Here is a 21049-nt window from a genome sequence, read left to right on the forward strand (position 1 = left end):
ATATATGTACATATGTATATATATAATATAGGTGTGGGGCACATCATTATATTTTCTATATCTTTTCACTGCTGCATGGCATATTTATTATATGTGAATTATAAACTAGTATAAAGAGTTAGTTAGGCAGTAATACTCCCATCTAAATAGTGAATCATTAGCCTGCAAATTTTATTAGTAACATCAAGTACACCATGGTTGTGTTATGAGCTAGTCTGAAGACTGAAAAGTATAATTCATAGCTGTTTCTTACTAAATTGTGCTTCAGATAAGCCCTGAAACTGTGCACTTCTAGGCAGGATTCCTCAGTTTTCCTGCTTCAGCCTCTTTTTACCACATCACTTAAGATTTTTTGTTAGATAGTCATATTTTTAGTATCTAGGTATGTCAAGGACATGGCACATAAAACAGCTATCTTATAATTAGCTCAGCCTTGAAGTTTGAACCTGGTACTCAGAAGACTCATTTGCTTTTCACTTGAGCCTGTGACCTCAGGCAACAAAACTTTCTTGAGAAACTACTCTAGTTATCACAACTTCTCTGGCTGCAGAACTCTGTGTAGCTCTGTTTTTTTTTTTTTTTTTTGAGTTTTTTAAAGAATCCAGTCATTTGCTCTCAGTGCCATTTGTCATGTCCGAGATATTTTGTGGGTTTTCATGTGCAGCAGGACAAAACATTACTGCCCTTTTGTCTTTGCTCATCATAAATCAGTGAAAGAACTCCTTCCCCTTGACCAGAGATGTGTGGCACACATTCTGTCTCTGCATCAAGAGAATACTAAAGTTCAGAGCCTGAAGCTAATTTGTGCTTCCTTCAACAAGTCGTCCTTATGACACTATAAAGCTATTTTGCCATTGTGATGCTGAGAATAAATGTGGCATCTCTTTAGAACTCATTAGCTAGTCCTGTTTATACAGTGAAAACTGAAGGCATAAGTGGATGGTTCAGTTTCTTCTGGCTAAACAAGACAACAGGATGCTTCAGCAATGAAATGTATTGATATATAATGATTTCTCTAAAATGTTTATCATTTATTTTTAACCCATTGTGCAGTAACCATATCATAATGATCTGGATAATCACACCATGTAAGATGTTATTACTGTGAAGATACCCAACAAGTTAAATAGTTGAACACAGGTGACTTATCTTATTGTAAACAAAATGAATATTTTTAGTTAAAAAAAAAAAATCTTCCTTGGTTTGAACTGTATGGGATATATATTGCTTTTTCATTGATTTTTGTCTGTCCAGAGTTGATCGTGAAGTAGAAAGAAAAAGACTGTAGTGTACTGAGATAAAATCCTGTGGTTCAAGAAGAAAGATATGACACAGATGAAAGGAACATATTTGATTCCATATACATATGCTTCAGTAACAGTCTTCGGCTACTAACCTATAGTACAGCACAATACTCCAGCACTTAGCACATTTGTTTATTTCAATAGATAGTTAACATAACTAGACATCAATTTATTAATTAACAAGTTTTGCCAGATAAGAGGTTAGTTAGGATATTCAGCCTTTTTGCAGCTTTGTCTTCAATCAAGGAAATACATATATAAGCCAAAAAAAAAAATACAGGAAGTTCTGCTGTTCAGCCCTCTCCAAGCCGGAGTTCTGTAACGTTCCTTTTAAATGAGAAAGAAATGTTTTTATGTGTCATGTTTTTGTGAACACTTTATATGCCATTCTCTGTTGATTTCCTTTTTGATACTGGATCTTGTTTATGAGCATTTAGCTTTTTTCATTAATGTATTCATGGACACACTTGTCAGTGTATGCATATATCTGCCAGTCTGGCCATCTGTGTTTTGAAAAAGCCACATGAGCATCATATCTTCCTTCCTTCCTTAGCTTAATAGTGTTTTCCCTACTTTCTTCCTTTTCCTCTGCAACACTGTCTTACCTCTGTACCTCTGAGGATTGGGTATAGAATTTATTAATCACTTATTATTTTATAACCTGGTAGATTAACTTTTACAGTGGTCTGCTTTCAGCTGTGATAGTATCAGCTTCACTTGCGTGAGATCCTCTCTTCACAGAGTAAATGAGCATTGATAAGACTGCTGGCTTTGATTTGCTAGACTTTGCCTTGAGAATTATTTCATAATCTGGCAGGTACCTGATAAATACAGTTTACCTTTATCACTTGTGATTGAAAACTAGTATGCCTGATGGGTAACGAGATGTCAATAAAAGTACAGAAAAATCCTCAGAAAATTACAAAATGTCGCATAGTCTTTTAATGGAATATGGCAAATAAGGTCTATTTGTCTTTGTTAGTGTACAAGTAGACATTAGCATGTATCTTACAGTGATGTTGGTATATGCTTGCATTGTTAATCTCTATCTTGTCTAATGACATACATCTAGCATTATTTGCATGTGAAAAGCAACACACACCCATTTGCTATCTCTTGGAATGAGAACCTTTGTGTGTGGTAGGCCACCCCAGGTTAAGATTATATGTGAGTAGAGTTTGGTAGTTCATTACTCATTATGATCCTCTTGCAGTGTCCACAAGTAGTTGAACTCTATGAAGATACCTACTGAGAGTATTGGAAGGGCACCTACATATGAGAGAGCTAATAGATTGCTATTTATCCAGCTAATAGGGAGGGTGGCCTAATGGTTAAGGTGTTTGCCTTACAAACACAAGGTGCAGGGTTTGAGTCTCACAAGGGATAATTAGCTAAGCTTAAAATGGCTTGCAAGAGCACTTAGCTTAGGACTAATCTGTCTGTCTGTAATGTCCATGGTCAGTCCTACCACGACTGCAGCCCCTACTATTCCCTCTAGGAAGGGACAGCAGACCTTTGGAGATTCATCCCTAACCTACGCCAGCTGATCCTAGGACTTCAAGGGTGCTATGTAGTATACATGTAACACAAAAGCTAGAACTAGACATTTAACAAAAAGGTGTTATACATAAAAAAGTGGGGAATAATAATGTTTTAATACAATGATGTTTTCTTTAATGTCTTTAAATGTAAATGGCCTCACAGATAAATACAAACAAGTGAACTATATTAAAAAATGTAGAGTGCAAATAGTTATGTTACAGAAGATATACTTAGAAAGAATGGAACATGTGAATTTGATAAAAAAAGGTTTTCAGGATGGTTATTCAGCAGAATACCTGGGACAAAGGAAAAGAGGAGTATTTATATTAATTGCAAGAGGAGCTCTAATAGTGATATAAGAAAATAAAAGATAATAATGACAGATTTGTAGTGCTAAGGGGCTACTGGCAAAGGAGGAGAAGGATTAACTGGCATGTATTTACATTCCACCTAAAAGTGCTATAATGGAGCTTAAGAAAATTCTGGAAGAAATAATCAGTTTTCATCAAGGAATATTACTTATAGATGGGGACTGAAATTTGATTTGCAGCAGTGAAGAAGTGTCTGGGGGCCCAGAATGGAAATATAACAAAGGAGGGTAGATTTTTGAAGAAATTTATGAAAATATTTGGCATGGAAGATGTGAATTCAGTAATAAGACTTCGGAGTGAGTTTACATATTATTCCCCAAAATATAAAAAAATGGGCTAGGGTAGACAAAATTTACATTTCACAGGAACATGTGCATTTAATTGAAGGTCTTGATACTCCCCCAATAACTATTTCAGATCATGCACCGATAACAGCTAAAATAAAAGCACAGGGTTATGAAATAAAAAGGAGACATTGGCGCTTTCCTACCTATCTGTTGAAAAGAGAGGAATTTAGGGAATGGGTGGTGGAGATTATTCAGGAGCTGTTAGAGAGGATAGAAATTTCTTCTGGAAATATAGCTAGGGAGTGGGATAAAATTAAGGTGGGGTTTAAAAATAGGGTGGAAATAAAAGAAAGAAAGCTATGGTTAAGAAGTAACAAGACTTATTTAGAGGAACTGACAAATGTTAAAGTATTGCAGAACAGGGGAATTCTCACAGAACAAGAAGAGGATCAACTGCAGAATGCTAGGCAGAAAATAATGGATTACCTTGATAATATACACAAGCTTAGACAGATTGCTGTTAAGCAGCTGTTTTTGATAATACCACTTGATCACAAAAACTTTTAGCACAAAGACTCAGGTAACAGAAAATAGAAAGGGCTGTCTCCAAACTTAGGGAGCCTATAACAAGGAAGGTAAGAAATCCTGTAGAGGTATTGGAAATATTTTGGAAATTCTATAAGAGTCTCCATAAAGTAGAGAAATGTGAAAATTGTGAAAAGATACAAATGGAAATGTTATGAAACAATTAAATATGCCAAGGTTATAGGTAGATGAGACTCAATTACTGTTAGGATAGGAGCAGATGACATAAAAATTGTGATGTATAACCAATCTACCAAAAAGTCCCCAAGAATAGATGGTATTCCTCTGGAAGTGTGGAAGCTAGGAGGAACAAAACTGATAAAGTTCTGGAAGGTTTTGTTTAACAGTATCTTAGCAGGAGGAGAAGTACCACCACCCTGGAAGAAAGCAGTGGTAGCTGTAATACCTAAAGAGGGTAAAAGATCCATCAGGTCAAGCTTCATACAGGCTCATTTCAATACTAAACCATGATTATAAAGTGCTCATGTCTATATTGGCTAAAAGAATGACAAAAGTAATGCCAAAACTGATAGATATGGATCATTGTGGTTTTGTGGAGGGGAGGCAGACATTTGATAACATTAACAGAACACTGATGATCCAGAGGGAAGCAGAATGTAAGAAAATATCCTATTAAAGACCTTTTATATGGTTAGACATGACATTCCTATCAAAGAACTATCTGATTTAGGACTTTCTCATCCCTCCAATGCCTGGTTCCAAAGCTATTTATCTAGCGGCAGTAAGCAGTTCTGTGGAAACAAGAACTCTCCCCTTCTTCCACTCACCCTTGGTTTCCCCCAAGGTTTCATTTTAGGCTCTCTGCTTTTCACCGTATATACCAATAAGCTCCATGCCTCCACTCCCAATGCATCTGTTATTCAATATGGAGATGATTCAACATTAATCTGTGCAGCTTCCTCACTACAGGAACTTCACACATTAACTCAAGAATCATTCCTCTCTGTTGAAACATGGCTATCCAATATCAAACTTATTCTAAACCCTGCTAAAACCAAACTTCTGCTCTTTAAACTCACTAGGTTCACCTATTCAACTACCACCTATAATATCATGCCCAGTAAAAAAACTGCTATCTCCACTACAGAGCACACCAAACTCCTGGGTGTTGAAATTGATAACAATCTAAGATTTGATACACATCTCCCAGACCATCAAGAAAGTCCACAAAAAACTAAGTACCCTCTATAGAAATAGACAATTCCTTACCCAACAAACAAAAGCTACCATAGCCCACACTCACCTTATTTCTACCCTCCTTTATGCCTCACTTATTCTCAGCAACCTTAGAAAAATAGACCTAGCTAAGCTTGTCTCCTGCTACAACAAAATCGCTAGATTCACCTCTGACTCCCCATTTAGATCTCACCACTGCTCATCCTTGAAGCAACAACTGGTTGGAACTTCCTCAACTCTTGCATTACAGCCAACTCTCTTTGACCCGTAAAATACGACCAGAAAAAAAACCTGCATTACAAAACCTGCTTTACCTCCACACCAATAACTGAACTCTTAGCTCCAGTAACAAAGTTATTCTCACAGTAAGTAAGTTTAATAATACAGCAGGGGACTCTCTCTTCTCTAATTATGTAACCAAAAGCTGGAATGATCTACCCAGTCACATAACTACCATTGCTTCCTTCACACAGTTTAAAAGATCATTAAAACTGCATCTTTTTAATAATTGGCTATATTATTGCACAGCACCAGGATAGTCCTTCCCCTACGCTAGACCCTCCTTCATCATTCTATTATCATACCTCAAGATGAATGTATAGGTCTAAGTTATATGATTTATTATTCCCATACTATGTAACAAAAATTGATTTATGTTAAGGTCTAGACTCTAACAATCACCAATAAGCTGTTGTTTTATACATGTCTCTCCAACAATGATCTTGATGTTATTTTTTCTCTTTTAGATTAGTCCCTCTAATGCTATTGTATTATTTCTCTGTTCTAATTGTATCTGTTTTTGATGTATATACTACTTTAATTAGCACTAACTGCATTTGTATGTATTTTTCCTTGAAAACTATGTACTACTCTTTATTACATGTTTTTTGTTGTTTGCGGAGCTTTTCTCCCCGGGCCTCCACTGAAAATGGACCTGTGTCCAGTGGACTATCCCGGTTAACAAAAGAAATAAATAATAAATAAATAAATAAAATACCATTGTTGTTGATGGGTCTTGATGCAGAAAAAGCATTTGACAGAGTAAGCTGGGACTTTATGAGCAGGGCAATGGAAGCATTTACATTTCCTGAAAAAATTATAAGGTTGAGTCGGAGGATATATGAGGAAATGGAATAAAAATTAAAGTGGGTGGGATCCTCTCTGATAATATCTGCTTGAGCAGAAGGACAAGGCAGGGGTGTTCTATTTTCCCTTAATTATTTGCATTATATTTATAACAATTAGCAAAGAAAAGAAGGGACTCAAAATTCAAGGATATAATTGGTATGGTAGTCAAGAAAAGCTGGCTTTATTTTCAGATGATATTATTTTATACCTGACAAAACCAGAAAAATACATTACAGTGTTGTGGAACATTTTGAGACAGCTTCAGATCTTTTTGGGTTAAAAATCAATGAAGCTAAAACAAAGACAATAGTTGTAAATTATGTATGCATACATGAACTTGTTAGGAATACCCATATTTATGGGGGCATGATAAAATGAAATATTTAGGAGTATGAATTAAAAAATATTCTAATGTGGCAGCTAAGGATATGTGGGAAGAGACTAAACAAATGATAATACAAAAACTCAGAAAATGGAAGCTTTGTTGTACAGATATGGACATTAAGATACAAGCAATTAAAATGTTTTTAGTCCCTTTAGTTTTATACACAGGTCAGGCATATTTTTAACGACCAGAGGAGACGTTGTGGGTAGCAATTAATAAAGAGCTGAAAAACTTTATCTGGGAGAGGAAGGCAGCAATAGTCCAGTAGAACAGGTCGGATTGGGATTACCCAATTTGAAGGGGTATGTCAGAGCTACACAGTTAAGACTCCTATACATAGCACAAGCAGAAAACTATAATTCAAAGTGGAAATGGATGATGATGAAACAGGGGGGACCAAGAAGCAAGGAGAGACTGGGATTTTGGATGCAGGCCTTTAAGGAGAATAACGTTAATCATGCAAAATATTATATGCATAAAGTAGCAGAAAGTATTCTAAGAACTAAACCAACATGGAATGGAGAAAGGAGATTCTGCTAATAGGGATGACTGCAATTATGGATACAGACAATATGCAAGCTTTATTGGAGAACACTGGCAAAGGAACAAAGGTATTGGGAGCAATTAACTAGAGAAGGAAAGATGATAGAATGGGAAGATGCCAAGAATTTATTTGGACTGCAGGTTAAAGATTGCCTTCCTTATCAGGGATTGATATCAGAGTATAGGCAAAGAGAAAGAAATAGGGGGTTCTAAATGAAAGACCAGCAATGGCAGCATTTTTAATAGAATTTAGAACAGAAGCTGCCATTAAAAAATGAATAATTAGTAGAACATATAAAATATTACATAATAACTATAAGAATCAATCAGAGAAGGTTAGAAAAGATTGGGAAGAGAGATTGGATAAGCAATTCACAAAGAAACAATTGGAAGATATATGTATGTCTCCCAAATATGCAACTAAATCGAGAAGATTTAGGATTTTTGCCTGGAAATGTTTATTTACATAGATATTGTTATACCCCAAGCAGACTCCAGAGATTTTTTTCCTCAGGCAGGCAACAAATGTTGGAGGTATGAAGGGGAAGAAAGAAGTATTTGGGAGCATATTTTCTGGGAGTGGTGGGGTAAGTTGGCTGACTTTAAGGATTCCCTGCAGGATGCACTGCTGGAGATGCTGGGTGCGCAGATTGGTCTGATGAGGGAGATGATTTTTCTGAACTGGAATTGCCTAGACGTGGTAAGGCCTTGTTCTGTCTTATAATGGTGGCTGCCAAAAAAGCAATTACTAGAAAATGGAAATCAAAATCTAAACCAACTATACTGGAAGCAGTGAATACAGTAACAGAGATAAAAGAAATGGAATTGAGATCTTTAGAAAAGGGTAGGAGCAAAATGGGAATTGTGGGAAGAATACATCCAAGGGAGGAATAAGAATGAGGTATGAAAGGTGACAGGACTTAAATGAGCTATGCAATGTTTGAGTGAGAAAGATTGGGTAGTTTATAAGTGATGCATAATATTTGCAACTGGGAGTATGTCAGTATGGTTTGTGATGTAAAATGCTTGCAACTAGGATTGTGTCGGTGTGGTTTGTTTTCATTTATGTATTGTAAATGTATGATTGCCTATATAGTAACTGATGGTTTAATAAAGATGCATCTTGTTTAAAAAAAGTCAGGAATTCAATAATTTATGTAATATTGTTTAGGTTATATGATATATAGCAATATATGTGAAGTATAATGTTTATGTTAATATAGTTTGAGTACTTTTATATGAATGTAAATATGCCTATGTCTTAAGTGATAATTCAATAAATTGGTGACTGCAAGACTCAACTTTGTACCAGAAAAATACACACTTTATGAGGAACAAACCAAATAATGTGAGGCAAAACTCAGGGACATTTAGCAAAATTCAGGGATAGTTGGGAGCTATATGATTTTAACTTTGTTTCATATAGCATTAAGCAGCATTCTACCTTCTCCAAGGATGACACTATGATGTGAGCAAAAATTAATTGACTTCAATAATTGGCTTAGTTTTTGGTGTCATTCAAAGGGGGTCCAATATTTCTCACCCTGTGAGAATATTATTGAAAGACCTAGCTGCTTCATCAGGGTGGCCTGCATCTGTCCCTTATAGGGTTTTGATTATTGGAAAAGATATTGTCCACCCCCATAGTGCTTCTTTTAGGCAATGGCAATTTGATAAGCCTACCAATATAGTGAAACTACCAAAGGAAAATAGGAAGGAGCTAATGATCAATGCTAGGAGTCTAAACAAGAAACTCCATTCTCAACAAACCCTTCTCACCCTGGAGGACATTGATGTCTGTGTAGTGACTGAAATGTGGTTTAAAATAGAGGAGAGCACTTCACCTGTGCAGGGCTATTACACCTTCCTCACGTTTAGACCAGCTACTTTGCAGGAGGGGAAAAAAATTGAAGGTATCTCAATTTACATCCAGAAGACACTCACATCAAGGCTTATAAAGCAGCATGATTTGCTGCAGCTTCTTCATGTCCAAATAAGAATCAGATAGCTCCTGTACTTTATAGTAGCTAGCTATAGAACTCCCTCTATGACACAAGAAAGCAGCAACTCTTATCTACAGGAATTAGAATCACTCAGTACTAAAACCAGTACCATTCTCCTAAATTATCTATACTATCTATAGAATATGAAACCTACAGCAACACTAGTGCATAAGCACAGAGATTCCTGGACTTTGTCAATACAATCACTCTGGAACAATTAGTTAGAGTGCCTAGTGGGGGAATAACACCTTGGATCTTGTCCTTACTAATATGGGAGCATCTTGCATATCTTCATCACTTGTTAGGTCTGACCATAAAGCAGCCTCCTTCAAAATAAAATTGAAACTAGAGATCCTTTGAATCCAATGTACTTTTAGAAACTTCTTTAAGAAAAATACCTACTCCTAAGTGATACATTGGTAAGCAAATCCCCAGTAAACCCACTTAACTCCACTGAATACACAGTAACATATACTAACATACTATACCACCATGTAAACATCTGCACAGATGCCACTGTACCCCATTAGAACAAGTACAGGGCCACCCCCAGAAATAAACCCACATGGTGGAACTACAATATCAAGCTTTATAATAAAAGGAAAATAATTTTGACCAAAATTAAGAAGAGTAATTTCCATGTTAGTGCCTTTGTCACTGAAATAAACAAACAACTCAAGAGCTTAATAAAATCCATGAAAGACAAATTTATTTATTTAACATTTGTTGACCAGGAAGGTCTGACTAGGACAGAGCCTATTTTCAATGGAGGCCTGGGGAAAAACAGTCCAGATGCATGTCTTTGGAATGTGGGAGGAAATCCATGCGAATGCAGGGAGGGCATGCAGGCTCCACACAGAAAGCACCCCAGCCAAGAATCGAACCAGAGAGCCTCTTGCTGTGTGGCAACAACATTAACTGCTGCACCACTGCACCGCCCAGGCTAAAATAGTTACCCAAGCCAAAGACAATCAGAAGACCTTTGTTTAGTAATGTTCATAATCTCAAAAGCAAAATACAGCAAGGCACTGAGCCAATTGTGAACAATGCTACCTACACTGAGGCTAAAGATATAGCTAATCTACTGCCCAATAAATTTAGCTTTAACAATACCTCTCTCTCCCTTCCATTTGTCCCTCAAGATATACCAGAAACTAAACTAAACTAAACCAAGTCCTAAAAGTGCTATAAAGAGCTAAAAAGACTACACTGATGGGTCCTGACAATATCTCTGGATGCATCTTAAATAGCACGAAGCATGATTTAGCCACACTTCCAACAACATTGTTCAATCTCAGCATCCATACAGATGCTGCATAAAGTGAATAGAGAACAGCTACAGCCATTCCTTTGCATAAGGAAGGACCTCCCACACAACCGGGCAATTATAGACCTATTAGCGTGACCAGCCTCATATGTAAAGCCATGGAAAGACTTATCATTGGGCTAATCAATCGGGACTTAAGAAACCTCAAAACACTGGACCTGTCTCAGGATTCATCAAGGGCAGGTCATGCTTACTTTTCCTGGTGGATTTTTTTTTTTTTTGAAAAGGTCACCAAAGCAATAGACAAAGGCAAAATGGTTCACACTGCATACCTTGATCTGGCCAAATCTTTTGACACAATTTCCAACTTAGGCATAGGAGAAAACCTAAATAAACTGGAAATAAACCCCTATGTCACCCATTGCAGGAAATCAAAATAATTAAACTTACCGCCACAAAGAGACCAGTCACCAGTGGAGTTCCTAGGTTTCTGTGCTGGGATTTCTCCTGTTTGGCATCCACTTTTCAGAAGTAAGAGTCAATACCAAAGGGTTCACTCTCATTAAGTTTACAGATGACTGCAAGCTAGGAGCAGCCATTGAATCCTCAAATGACTTAGCCATCCTGAAGGACATTTTCTTCCAAATAAATAACTGGTGACAAAATCATGGACTGAAACTAAATGCCAAAAAATGTATTATTGTATCCTTTGGGAAGGCATCTATCTCTGGAAACTACCACATTAACAGTACATCCCCAAGTGTTGACCCAGTTGTTTGGGATTTGGGAACTTATGTGGAGAGTGACCTAAATTTTGAGCAACATGCGTCCATTATTGTAAAAAAGTCCTTCTGCTTTGAACACCTTATAAACAAAGAGTTTGTATCTAGATTTGGGGATGTCATTGTCCCACTTTTCTCAGCCCCCATTAGGCCAGTCATTGAATAAAATGACCCCTTTGACATGCATCTGTCCAGACACATGCAACAACTGGAATGCCCACAGAGAGACACCTTACTAAAAGGATACAAGGCCTAAACAACATGTCCTACATGGACCGACTCAAAGCCCTTTCACTAGACTTGGTGTACAAAAACTGCTAAATGGTGATTTGTGCCTGGCATACAAGGCATTCTGCAACCCAATACTGATGGATCAGCAAGTCAAATGTCTTCAGATATACTTGGTCTAGGGATCTAAACCTCTTCTGCAACATCAACAGAATGGCTAGGAGGGACAGGTATATCTGGCAGAGGATACAGTTACTCTGGAACAGACTCTCCATCCACATAAAACAAAGTTCAGCCCTATCCATATTCAAGTTCAACTTTGATCAATGGATGGGAAACAAACAAATTACCCCAGGATTGCCCCCTGTACTGCTAATGGGTAGATGCAGCTCCTAAATGATTTATCCCATGCATGGGTCCCCTCAAATTATCTATGGTATGATTCCAGTTATTCTTATTAGAGGTAATACATAATTATCCAACCACATGATGGGTAAGGCCAGTCTCTAACCAAATGGCATAGGTTAATTTGAGCAGAAAAAGAGAAACTGGCTAGGCCTGAAATGGCCTGCAAGGGCAGCTAGCCTAACACTTACCTATGCACCTATAAAGAGTAACCAGCCCACAAGTATTCTAACTTATTTCTCACAAATGAACCTTAGTCCTATAAAGACAGACAGTTAAATGAGCAAATGAGGCAAAGTTTGGGACATTCTGAAAAATCAGGGAGAGTTTCTACTTGGTTACACAGTACCCAAAGCTTATTTCATACAAATGTAAACTAGTCCTGTAAAGCTTGACTGTAAGCTAAGTAAAGGACAAGAGTGCATGTTGTTATCATCCATAGTCAACCCCCTCCCATTTGGTGAGGGCAATCCTCAAGGATTTGCCAGAAAATCACAAATTTTGTGAAGCACAGATTAAAATAATAGGCAAAGTCTGGGACATTCTGGAAAGCCAGGAACAGTTTTAACTTGGTTTCACACAGATAGGACACAGACAGTAAATATTTCAACTTATTTCATACAAATGCACACTAGTCCTGTAAAGCCAGACCGAAAGCTGGATGAACATCAATAAGTTAAATTAAAGATTTACCAGAGAGTAAATATTCCACATTATTTCCCACAAGTGCACTCTAGGTCTTATTGCCAGACTTTAAATTGAGCAAATGAAAATGTCAGATTGTTTTCATCCAGAGCACAACTACCACATATCAAGTACACATTTATTTATTTTTGCATAACTGCACACTAGCCCTTAGTGTCTAACTTTAAATTGAGCTAATGAAGAAGACAAGTTGTTTTCATCTACATCACAGCTAGCCCTACATCTGGATGTCTGCCAGCATATTAAAAAAATACTTTGCGTTACCATGACCTGCTGTTGTACTTGAAACCAGTAATCCCAACTAGCCATATACAGTATTAATATACGTGGGCTTTATATTCTTTGCCATTCCCAGTGAATAATGGGAAAACGGTGAACATAAAGCTAAGAAGTTGAGATTTATTTGAAAGCTGTTTATTTTATGTTAATGTAAAAGACAAAAAAAAAAACTGAGTGATGCTGTTGTCTCTGTGTGACCAAATAACTTAAACATTTATTTAGATGGCTTTCTTCAAAGCGTCATAAACTATCTGCTTGTACATACTAAATCTTAAAAGACTGCCAGGCTGTGTGACAGAGAGACAGATAAACACTGAAAAATCCAGGGAGGGGAAAATAGCAAATGAGCAGCTATTGTTTGTCCGTTCTGGAGAAATTATGTAATGGCTCCCATTTGGGTCACCTGCCACTCCATTGTTAGACAGAGGCATTAAGAGTGGTGATGTGAGTACCTAAGACAGTGATGGTAGCCCTTGTCCTTCTATGTGAAGGAGCACACATGCATATGATAGTGGGGAATAGGTAGTCCCAACAATAATGCAGGTGCTCACTTTGTCACCTGGGGCAAGGGTAGTGCTATACTAGAAATCATCCACATAGCTCATATCCTAAATGAAACAAAGCTGCTTGTGGCATGGTGTACCATGTAGTTCCTTACCCAGAGACAACTAGTATGAGACAGAGACAGAGAAGCCTGAGTCAGGGGACAAGGGTGTGAGCCACAGGCAGAGGTAGATGTTGGCCTAATGTGAGCAAAGGCACTAAAAACCCTCATAGCTGCTTGGATGGTGGCCACTAAAGATGGTTTGCCCCAAACTGTAGTAGGTATTTCCCAAGTACAATGGCACAGTCTGGTAAACTGCTGTCTACTTTTTCTTTATGCAGTTTCATGTTGAGAAATGCACACGTAAAAGGAAACTCCTGCAAACAGCATATAAATTAACAAATTCTACATGGTGTTTCTCACTGTGTGTTTAACACTATCATGACAAAAAATTGTCAGCTAAAACAAACTTTGTTCTTTGAACTGATTTTCCTACAAGTAGGCCAGTAGTAGGGCACAGGTAGGGACTTTATAATTATATATGGATCACAGTATTTATGTGCCATTAAAACCTACAAACTATAATCATATTTTAAAATGAACTGGTACAATTCTTCAGTGTCTCAAGAAGCATCTATTATGTCCCACATGACCCCCCCTGAAAAAAATACAGGCAAGCCAAGGCATCAGTAAGGGAGGTGGCAAAGGGTGACTTCAAAGATGGGGGGGACTGCAGGAAGCAACTGAATGGATGGGGCTAACTGAAATGAGGTGGGGGGCTGTATTACAGCATGTCAATGACTATTGGCTGTAATTAATCAAAAGATGTGGTCATTCACATTTATCCACAGATTGCCTCAGCATAATATGTACCTACTCATTATTGACACTTTACTAGCTGTACAGACATCAGATTCTGACTTGCAGTCAGCAAGGCCAGCCTTAGGTGAAAAGAAGCCCTAGACAAAGGACTTTTTGGTCCTCTGATGCACACATGCCCCCCCCCCCCACAGACTCAGACACACACTTCCCCACTGCCTCTTCCGTGAATTTCTCTCATCCTGGCCCAGACTGTCCAGATAGATTACTTCTTTCTTGCTTTTTCACAATTTGTCTTATATTTTAGCACTCCTTCCATACTTTTAACAAATCCTAACTGGCCAAGACTAGCAGGCAGGGTGGATATGCTCATCCATGCAGTGCAGTGGGGGGTGGGGGTATTTACCTAGGCACTCAATACAGGAAGACAGTCCACAGATGAGAGAAGCCGTCAGACATACCAAGGCAAATGCAAGGAGCTGTGATAGTAGGTAATAAGTCTGGAAGATGTAACTGAATTAAGCTGGATGCCTGGGGGCCACTAGGTCACCAGAATTCATAGGATACTAGACTGCATCGTAGAGCTTTTATACAACCTTTTGGTTTAATTATGGCCAAAACCATGGTAAACAGGAATAAAGCTCTTATTATGGCCCATTCCACAAGGGTTCGACTAGGATCTGAAGTGTCTGAGGTGCTAGCAGGGAGGGATGGACATAATCATCTGGCGGTGGGTTGGGGGTGGGGGGTACTTACCTAGGCACTCCATACAGGGAAGACATAGTCCACAGATGAAAGAAGCCCTCAGACATACCAAGGAGAATGCAAGGAAGGGGAATGATAATAGGTCATAAAACAGAAAAAAATCTTTCTAGCATGCAGCATGATGGGGACCCAGGATGTCCTGATCTCCTTGTCAGCCCTGATAGTAGTTTTCCAATAAACTGATCCTTTCTTGAAATAGTGCCCACCTTCCTGCCCCTCCAGAAAGGGATAGTTACCTTTTGTGTACACCTCTGGTGTTTGGCCAGAGGCATATATTATACAGCTGACCACCTGGGAGAAGGAACCAAACACATGAATAAAATCCACACAGAGACAAAGAGATCATTCACACTTGGCATGTAGGAATCATACCCAAAAACTCAAAAAAAGAACTGAGTGCTGTTAGATGGAAACACTATCCTATGCTATGCAAGACAGGAAATTATCATTTGTCATCATACACATCCTGCCCAGACCACCAATGGCAGACACTTGTTAACTAAAACATTAATGTTTGACTGTAATGGAAAGTGAGGAAAGATAATGGATAACTTGCTACTTTTAGATACACTGCAACCCATCTCCCATACACATTCTCAGTTATTTTTAGTACAGGCAATCCCTATATTGATCAGTTTCAACCACTTTATTGAATTTACACACCTCAGGTATCTGGTAGTGTTAAAATAGCCATGGTAAGGTGTCAGTAAAGTATTCCAGATGACTTTACACAATTTGACACTACTTTTGCAAAGTTAGAATAGTGACTGTTTAACTTGAACAAATTACAACAATGATAATTATTTTCATCCCCAGACAACCCTTTTGAGATTTATTTTCTCAGCTCAGAATAAAGTATGCAACACACTGTATTCCTCCTCCCACATGCACCCCTCTTATCTCAAGAATCAAGGAGAAGGATAAAAAGTAATGATGGACAAAGGACCAAAATTAGTGACAGCAATTATCTTTATAAAGTTAGAAACTTACTAGAATAATAGGTTTTGCATCAGCATAGTTTGTTGAAGGTTATTAACTCTGAAACTCAAATCCATTTTTTAGCTCGTATATTGGAGGTGGTGATGGGGGCACCAAATAAGCAGGACTTTTTTTGTGAGAGCACACACTGGTACGATGTACCAGCACCTCAGCCATGGTAGTGGCATCTTCTTTAATGAGAGCCATGCATACATCACATGCCAACATGGATGTAAAAACGCATGGAATTTGGAATTTAAACTAGCCATTCTGAGAAGGTGAGTGAGTGTGTGTGTGTGTGTGTGTGTGTGTGTGTGTGTGTGTGTGTGTGTGTGTGTGTGTGTGTGTATGTATCTTTGTAAATTGAGTTAGTGAGAGTGTATGTGTGTATGTGTGTGTATAATTTGAAATAGTGGTTCAGTTTGTTTCTGTATGAGACAGAAAGTGTGTGCATGCATGCGTATGTATGTAAGTTAAACTAGCTGCTCAGTTCTTATGTAAAATTTTGTGTGTGTGTGTGTGTGTGTGTGTGTGTGTGTGTGTGTGTGTGTTGCTATATGAGAGAGAATGTGTGCTTGTGTTGCTGTGTGAGAGAGTAGGTGTGTGTATGTATATATAATTTAAACTAGTGGCTCCATTTGTTTCTGTTTGAGAACGTGTGTGTATGAATACATATATGTGTATGTAATTTAAACTAGCTGTTCTGTTTGTATGCAAGATAAAGTGTGTGTGTGTGTGTGTGTGTGTGTGTGTGTGTGTGTGTGTGTGTGTGTGTGTGTGTGTGTGTGTTGCTGTATGAAAGAAAAGGTGTCTTTGTGTGTTTGTGTTGCTGTGTGAGAGATTAGAGGTGTGTGTGCATACCTCTCAACCTCTTAAATGTAAGAAATCTGGACAAAGACTAACATAATGGGGAGACAAAAATAGGGACAGTTTTTAAATATTGTTCTTATAAACTTAGAATGTTGCTAGAATAATAGCATTTGTGATAACATGCATTTTCTGAAAGATATGAAGTCTGAAACTTAAATGTATGTCATTATTTAGTGATTGCACTCCTCAGATTTTCCTAGTGCTTCGCAGAAAACAATAACTTTGAGGAACAGTCCAAAAATATGAGGCAAAAATCTGTACATGCAAAAATATGGACAGTTGAGAGGTATGTGTGTGTTGCTGTGTAGGAGAGAGTATGTGTGTGTGTGTTGCTGTGTGAGAGAAAGAGTAGTTGTGTGTGTGTTGCTGTGTGAGAGAAAGAGTAGTTGTGTGTGTGTTGCTGTGTGAGAGACAAGGGGTGTATGTGCATACCTCTCAAACTCTAAGTACAAGAAATCTGGACAAAGCCTAACATAATGAGGTGACATAAATAGGGACAGATTTTAAATATTATAGAGACTTTCTAGAATAATAGCATTTGTACTCATATGCAGTGGTGCAGCGGTAGTGTTGTCTCCTCACAGCAAGAGGTTCTCCGGTTTGATACTTGGCTGGGGTGCCTTCTGTGTGGAGTCTGCATGTCCTTCCTGTGTTTGTGTGGGTTTTCTCTGGGTGCTTTGGTTTCCTGCCCTATTATAAAGACATGCATCTGGAGTGTTTCTTCCTAGGCCTCTGCTGAAAATTGGCTTCATTCCAAGTTGGACTTTCCTGGTAAACAAATGTTAAGTACATTTTCTGAAGGATATGAAGTCTGAAAGTCATGTGTATGTCATTATTTAGTGACTGCAATCCTCAGATCTTCCCAGTCATTTGCCAGAAAACCAAAAATTTTATGAGGAACAAACCAAAAATATGAGTGAAAAATCTGTGCATTCTGTGAAAATCTGGACAGTTGAGAGCTATGTGTATTGCTGTGTTAGACAGATTAGGTGTGTGTGTGTGTGTGTTTGTGTGTGTGTGTGTGTGTGTGTGTGTGTGTGTGTGTGTGTGTGTGTGTGTGTGTATTGCTGTGTGAGAGGTATGGTATGCAATGTTCTAGTGGGGGGCAGGTTAGTCAATTAATTTGATCAGGATTGACCCTGTAACTTGGTTACAGGAGGCAAGAGCCTGAATATTCTATACCAACTACTAGACTGCTGAAGTAATTGTGAGTTTCAGTGGAGACAAGAGCCTGAAACCTCTACATCAACTACTTAACTGCTAACAGAACTGTGAGTTTGAGTTTCAGCACATTTTCAGGGAATTATGAGTTTCAGTGCATTTTGAAAGGATTGAGTTTCAGTGCGTTTTCATGGAATCTGATTGCTTCAAGGCTTGCTGATTTAAAAATAGTTTCTGTTTGTAAATTCTTGCATACACTGTTGGAAACTCCTGGTGTTCTGGCTGAAGTGTGATTCTCAAACAATCTGGAAATATATTGCTGAATGATAAGTATATTTCTTGGCATTTTAACCTTTCAGAGTTCTGCATTGTTTTAATTTTGCTTGACTTAATTATTTTTTTGCCTGACTGAAATATTTTATATAGTTTATGGCATTGTTTTCTGTTTCTCATCTGTCCTGGAACTGCTTCCCCCCTATTTCTGTACTGGAGTTTATAAAACTGGCCTAACAGCTTTGGTGTTATCTGATTGCTTCAAGGCTTGCTGATTTAAAAAAAAAAAAGTTTCTGTTTGTAAATTCTTGCATACACTGTTGGAAATTTTTGGTATTCTGGCTGAAGTGTGATTCTCAAGCAACCTGAAAATATATTGCTGATTGATAAGTATATTTCTTGGCATTTTAACCTTTCAGAGTTCTGCATTGTCTTAATTTTGCCTGACTGAATTATTTTTTTGCCTGACTGAATTATTTTATATATTTTCTGGCATTGTTTTCTGTTTCTCATCTGCCCTGAAACTGCTTCCCCCCTATTTTTGTTGTGGTGTTTATAAAACTGGTTTAACAGCTTTTGTGTTATCTGATTGCTTCAAGGCTTGCTGATTTAAAAAAGTTTCTGTTTATAAATTCTTGCATACACTGTTGGAAATTCTTGCTGTTCTGGCTGAAGTGTGATTCTCAAACAATCTGAAAAAAATATTGCTGATTGATAAGTATATTTCTTGGCATTTTAACCTTTCAGAGTTCTACATTGTCTTAATTTTGCCTGACTGACTTATTTTATATATTTTCTGGCATTGTTTTTTGTTTCTCATCTGTCCTGAAACTGTTTTCCCTCCCTCCCACTCTATTGCTGTGGTGTTGTTATAGTTTGTGGCTTTGCAGTTGCCAGCCCCTACTGTAAATTTGATCTGGGACACCCCTCCCAGTCTAATGTTCACTCTACTTAATACAGAGAGAGCATTTGAGAAGGCCAACCCACTTAGGTTCTTTTCCTCGAATTATCCTTTGCTCCTCCTTCCTCTCTCCTTGCACTTTACTAACAAAAAAATGCAGTTTATTCATCTGCTTTTACTGTATTTGCATTTCCTCCTACTTTATTTTGCTTTTGCCCCTTCTTAAAAATACTCAACTGTATTTATTCTGGTGCATTTATTACTGCTTGGTAGTAGCCTGATTAAATTGTAACTCTTATTCTAAGCCTTCTGGTTTAAGCACTTGGGATTCAGACCAGTTGTTTTACATTAAGAAGGTTTGTGGTCTGCACTGTTGTGGCAGGACAGGTAGCTTACATTCTTCTAAGTTGGGGATTGCTGATTGAAGGCTCAGTGTCTGTTATTCTAAAAGTGTATTAATTCTGGTTTAAGCACTTGGGCTTCAGGCCCCTTATTTTACATTAAGAAGGTTTGTGGTTTGCACTCTTGTGGGAGGACAGGCTAGATTCTGCCCTTCTGAGCTGGGAATTTCTGGTTAAAGGTTTATTGTGCCTGCTTAGCTGAACTGTTATTTCTGAAATTGGTGTGCCTTGTTTCCTGTAGCATAGACTAGATTCAGGCCTGCTGAATCTAGCTTTGTTTGTATAACTTGAGCACTAATCCAGGCCATCTTTTTTGGAGAAGGTTCCCCTGCACCGTAGTGGCAGGAGTGTGCAGTTAGAACTTGTCTGATTGAAGACTGCTGGAACCGGGCTCAATTCTGAGTTTTTTTTACTGGTTAATTGGGGAATCTGTTTAAATTAGTTTGCTCATTTTCTATTGTTATATAAAAAAATTGCACTTTATTCATCTGCTTTTACTGTATTTGTGCTTTTTCCTACTTTATTACTTTATTTTGCTTTTGCTGCCTGTTCTTAAAAGTACTTAATTGCATTTATTCTGCTGCATTTATTACTGCTTGTTATTAGCCAGATCAAATTATAACTGTTATTCTAAACCTTTGGTTTAAGCACTTGGGCTTCAGACCAGTTGTTTTACATTAAGAAGGTTTGTGGTCTACACTGTTGTGGCAGGACAGGTACCGTACATCCTTCTAAGTTTGGAGTTGCTGTTTGAAGGCTTACTCTCTATTATTCTAAAAGTGTATTAGTGCTGGTTTAAGCACTTGGGCTTCGGGCCAGTTAGAAGGTGTGGTCTGCACTGTTGTGGGAGGAGAGGGTAGATTCTGTCCTTCAGAGCTGGGAATTTCTGGTTAAAGACTTACTGTGCCTGCTTATTTGAACTGTTTCTTTCTGAAATTGGTACGCCTTGTTTGCTGTAGCATAGACTAGATTCAGACCTGCTGAATCCAGCTTTGTTTGCATAACATGAGCACTAATCCAGGCCATCTTTTTTGGAGAAGGTTCCCCTCCACCATAGTGGCAGGACCGTGCAGTTAGAAGTTGTCTGATTGAAGAATGCTGGAACAAGGCTCAGTTTTTAGCTTTTTATTGGTTAATTGTCTAAATCAATTTTCTCATTTGCTACTTTTGTATAAAAAAATGCACTTTATGCATCGCCACTTAGATAGGGCTAAACTATTCCCGGCACCATAAAGTCTTCCCTTAAAATTTTCCCTTAGAACTAGCCATTTTTTTAGTTTTAGCACTCAAATCTGTTTCTTTGAGCTCAGCACTTGTTCAGAACTC

The sequence above is a fragment of the Protopterus annectens genome, chromosome 5.part1 (genome assembly GCF_019279795.1).
Source record: "Protopterus annectens isolate FY-2018-M chromosome 5.part1, PAN1.0, whole genome shotgun sequence".
Taxonomy (NCBI): domain Eukaryota; kingdom Metazoa; phylum Chordata; order Ceratodontiformes; family Protopteridae; genus Protopterus; species Protopterus annectens.